Source organism: Schistocerca nitens, chromosome 3 (genome assembly GCF_023898315.1).
Source record: "Schistocerca nitens isolate TAMUIC-IGC-003100 chromosome 3, iqSchNite1.1, whole genome shotgun sequence".
In the NCBI taxonomy this organism is placed as follows: Eukaryota; Metazoa; Arthropoda; class Insecta; order Orthoptera; family Acrididae; genus Schistocerca; species Schistocerca nitens.
In genome coordinates this window covers 533,890,865-533,896,628 of record NC_064616.1, presented here as the reverse complement: position 1 = coordinate 533,896,628, position 5,764 = coordinate 533,890,865, and positions in this window count along the sequence as shown.

The following is a 5,764-nucleotide window of genomic DNA, read 5'->3' as shown; positions in this document are numbered from 1 at the left end:
GACTAGAAGTGAGATCCTGGAAAGTGTATGGCTGGCACAACTCTTCATTGACTAAACGTGTTTTCGAGTCAGAAATTTTCTTACGTTGCATGTGGTAATTGGTTGGAGTCAAAGGGCGTCATATCTAGTGGGTAGAATGGATGTTCCATGACTTCATACTTACCACTTTCACCAAGTGAATCATCTCTATAAAAACCTTTTTTTCCCTTGAGAAATTTGACGATATTCTTGCCTATATTTTTACATTTAATGGTTCCAGAAGACTATTGCTAGTTATTAGTTAGCACTCTGTAATGCGACTAATAAGATTTTATCACTTTTATGTATCAGAAGTTCTTAGCCGCAATATTTCCAGCAGATGAAATCAGCTTCGCATATTTTGGTTCACGGCAACGTGCTTCCCCAAACTCTTCTGATTGAAGTGTCATTTAAATTTGGACTGCAACTTTAAAGAGTTGAAATTAAAAGAGCATAATGTTTACGTAATTTTACTACTTCACTAATTTAGAACAATTTGAATATGAGATATACTGTGAAATTTTTGTAGGCACACGCTTCCTTTGTGTCGTTTGAGAAGCTTTATGAACAAAGCTATTGAGGAGGTCACGTTAACACTTGACTATCGTTGTTGCGCAACATGTATCGCAATTTGAAAATGATCAGTAACAATCTCTGAGGCAGGTAAAGAATTTTTTACCTTCCTTTCGCAAGGATTTCAAATTTCTATCAGAATAATTCTTATTTATTAACAACCATGGATATGTCTATCTAAAACGGTAGGTACGAACAGATTTGCGAACACCGAATCGCTGACAAACAGAATGAATCTCACAATAAAATACTACAATTACTCGACGCTAATAGGTTAGCAGTGTGAGAGACGAAAGGTAGGAAGGGTAAAATGGTATTTTAATGCGTTCATCTGAAAAACGAACAAAACATAACTGGGCAAGTTTGATGAATTACACCAGTAGATAAAAAGTTGTGAGACGATGCATAACTTTTTTTCGGAGGAAATAGTTTTATAACTACATAGATATGGTGAGTTCCCGCATAATAATGAAATTCCTGCCATATGATCATATGACTGAAGGAACAAAGGGAAAATTATGATAAACTGCACTAGATATAAAGCGAGTTAATTTGCAAAAGATAAGTTATAGTGAAAAATTACAGTTAAAATGTCTCCACTTACCTCAGCAGTGTATCTCTTTACACTACCATTTACAGTGACGACAACTCGGTATTCATTTAGTGAGGCATTAGTGGTGAGTGACATTGTCATAATGGAAATAAATATATGTGGAACCCAGTACATGTTGTGGTGACATGTATCATATTGAAATAAGTATTAAAACTTGAAGAATTGTATGAGCAATACATAATAACTTAGCAATGTTAGTAATGCTGTATGCTCTACTATGTGAAGTTGTATTTAGGCTAACAGTAATTAAATCACCCGAATATCAAGAGGCATGGCCATATATAGCAGTATGAGAAGTTAGGGAAGGGACTTAAAGATTTAAATTTTTTCGAGTTTTACGAGAACAATGCAAATCTTACGTCAGGAAAACCACATTCAAAGGACTAGTGCGGCCTATTCTCAAGAATTGATCCCCTGTATGGGGGTTCTTACCTACGAAACCTAACCGAAGTCATCGGAGGAATTCAGATACGAGCTCTTAGGATCGTAAGGGCAAGAATCATCAGAACTAGGTAACAGGCCAGATTATATTGATATTCCGTCTACCACCACTGCGGTTATTCCTACAACTGCCCATACCGACTGGTAGAGGAAGACAGCCCTCTAGTCCCACAAATCACACCCTTAGCTTATCGGTAAGATCGAAGACATACTTTGCCACAGAGTACTTTCTTGACAGTCAGTGATTTCTTACGACCTCAATCGATAGTGATAATATTCAATATGTCTCAGAGAGAGAGAGAGAGAGAGAGAGAGAGAGAGAGAGAGAGAGAGAGACAGACAGACCGACAGACATACTTATAGATAAAACAATTTTTCTATATAGTTTTCTACATTCATTCGAGACGGCGTTCTCAACTCGCACAATACTCGTATTTCGGCAGACGAAATTTCGCATGCCTAACTCAGTTTTCGCAATTACGTTCTTCCTATTATATTCTGTTTACACAGGCTCATCAGGGAATGTGACTGCAAAACGACAGAGCTCCAGCTCAGTTTAATGTAGACGTGCGGCACCACCAAGACGCCACATATGCTAATCGAAGGATTGATCGAGATGGATCGTTTCATAGAACCAACTTCGGCACCAAGTGTTACACCACTTTTCCACATTTGTGCGGTAGCATCAAGACTGTGGTATAGACTACTCCTGCAACGTTAGAGGAGGAAATTATTGAATAGATCCACTGGGACTGAAATGGTGAGCGTACAACTGTATTTATCTTGTCTGTGTCAATTCCTACACTGCCGATGTACACTCTCCAGTCACGTTGTAGGTAAAAATTTTGAACCTCCGCCTATAATTTACTGCATGAATTAATGCTCTCGTTGGGGTTCTTAACGAAATTCTGGACGAAACCCATCATCATAGCCGAACTGTATTAAAGCATCGGTGCCTACAGTGCCCAGATCATGAATTTCTGTACATGCGATCGCCATCCTCTATACATACTAAGCGTTCAAAAAGCCCCGACTATTTATCCCACTTATACAGATGGCTAATGCGTTGCGAACTGTTTATAATACCAAACACAAGCCAAAGGAACTTTGATGTCACCGTTCTCAAACTGTGATGCCCTACGGCACAGAAACTACTCATTACTGAACAGATGTTCCTGCTTGAAAAATTATCAGTTTGCCATACCGCGTTCTCTGTGTATTTTCTATGTTTGCTAGTCTTTATGTAGCATGTACATCATTCTTCCAAAAGATTCCGAGTCGCATTGTGTACATCATCCGTCGAAAAGGCCCCGAGACGGATTTTATGGCGCACAAGTGACGTCAGCGCAGTAATTACGGTGACAGATTGAACTAACAACTGACGAGATTTCGACCTGTCAGTTATGAGCAGGCAGTGCCAATTAGTGGATGTACATACGCGTGTCAACATCGTTGTGTCACAAATCACAGTGAAGCAACATCTCTAAATGTAGTGTACAAAATATTCTCCAGAATTTTTTGCAAAGTATGTTCCATACACCTTCGCTCCATAGCGAAAACAGTGATGCGCCGACGCCCGCTGCGGTTTTGTTTAAATTTAAAAGCGGATAGTTCTTTTCTGGGAAAATCATCACAGATGATAAGACTTGGTGTTATCAGTACGAACCTACCGCAAAACGACGAAGTGCAGAAATTCACTTGAAGAGTCAACGCTTTGGCATTATAACCGACATTCAAGCCAAGGTGACGCACAGTTTGACCAACATCGCACAGAAGAACTTTTCTGACAGTTGATTTTATGAGCGTTTCTGTGCGTTATACTTAAATGACAGACTGTATACTGGGTGGTTTTAATTAAATTGACCATGCTTCTAGTGCTACAGTGTGGACGATATACATCGCAGGACGCTGAAACATCGTAGGTATGTTAACTAATTATTGCGCTCGCCAAGTATGCTGAAAAAATAATGGTTCCACTTTCTGCCACCAGGTGAAAATATGTGATCTGTGAGAATGCGGTATGAATACCCGAAAAGGGAGGAGCGATTAGTGACGTGATAACGGTGGTTCAGGCACGTTTATTAGGATATGGTCATAATTTACAACATATGTTCAGTATGGCCTCCAGACGCAGCAAAATGCTGCCTACGTAACACGGCATGGTCTACAGTTGTTCAAACGGGGGACAAGTATGGAGGCTCCACGAGAGCGTTCTATAGCAACATCATCAGATTACAGCATGCCGGCGTCCCCTGGAAACTTTATCAACAACGGTAACGGCTAATCCTTCCACCACCGGGAACCTTGGGGGAAGGTAACAAACAGGCACTTATCAGAGCCAATCCTGACGATTGTAAGCCTACACGTCGAGGGAATTAGAAATAACAAACAAGACGTCTTATCGGAACTCTGCCAGACTCATAAATGGGATGAGTTATGCATCCAAGAAACCCACAGAGCGGCAGAAGCAAAAACACCTGAAATACAAGGGATGCGACTAGCTGTGGAAGCACCACATCCTAAACGCAGTAGTGCCTTATTCGTTAGAGGTGAGATGACTGTGACTTCTGTCGGAAAATCTACAGCCAATGATATCGAAATACTAACATTTGAAATTGGAAACTTTACAGTAACATCCGTGTATAAATCTCCAGGAAAAAAAAATTTCTTTGACCCCGCCAAAAAACTTCACAAACCAAAACACCAAATTAACTGTAGGAGATTTTAACTGCAACAGCACGAGTTGCAGATGTACTGAAACAGACGAGAAGGGACACCTGTTGGAGGAATATACAGAAACAAGAAACCTCAGTGTCCTCCATGATCCAAACCTTCCCCCATCCTTCTCAAGTAAAATATGGAAACGTGGATATGACCCCGACAACCAGCTCAAATTTAAAAGACTGCTGTACTAAAGTAGTATATCAACCTGTACCTCGAACACAGCATAGACCAATAGGGATACAGGTGTATACTGCAGTCAAGACCACTACAGTACCGTTTCGCAGAAGATTTAATTTTAAAATGGCCAATTGGGAAACTTTCGCAGAGAAACTGGATAAAGCCATAGCAAACCTCGCCCCAACCCCAGGGAACTACCAGACATTTGTGCGAATGCTTCAGAGAATCTCCAGACAACATATACCACGAGGCTGCCGACAGCAGCACATCCCAGGTGTCTCACATGATTCCAGGCACCTCCTAGCCAACTACGAGGAATAATACCAAAATGAACCCTTTAATCAAGAAACAATAGCATGTGGTATGACTTCGATCGAAACGCTAAGTGAAGCTCGACAAAATAGATGGATGGAGTCCCTGGAGAGGATGGATATGACAGATAGCAGCAAAATAGCCTGAAATCTCACTAAAAAACTTGACGGAGACCCAAATGGCCTCAAACAGTCTGCCGCGGTAACACCTAATCAAGTGGCTCATCAACTGCTCCTGAATGTAAAGACTAATACAAAACAACAGAAAGTGTGACTGTGGCGCTGTGCAGGATATGGAGCATCTGCTCACCTGTGCAAACTGCCCTTATAGGTGCCGACGATTTATGGCTGGACAAGAAAGAAGCCTTGGACGTGGCCCTATACTGGACTGAAAAATTGTGACCTGGTTTCCGGACACGAAAAAGTAAGTAAAGTAAGTTGTTCAAACCATATCCGGTATAATCAGGCCGTTATGTGGTCATATGCTATCCCTCATATTAGAAAGAATACTTATACCTTCATCATAGACACGATCTTTCAGATATCCCCACAACCAGAAGTCACGTGGAGTTAAGTCGGGTGATCTGGAAGGCCATTCATCCTCAAATTGCATAGAGATGATGCGGTCGTTACCGGACGTTTCTCGAGGCAAATCTTTCTCCCGACAAGCGACGTCTGGTGTCGCCCCATCTTGCAGAAAAATTGTGGTGTGGACACAGTTGCGTTCTTTCAAAGCTGGAATCAAGTGTTGCACAAAAAGTTGCTTATAGTGTGTGGATTTCACTGCACACCTGACATGTCTGCGAAGTGTCATCTCCTCAAAGGAAAACGGACCTCTAACGAGGGATCTTGTGAAATCACACCACAAGGTTACATATGCAGAGTGCAGTGGATGTTCCTGCACAAC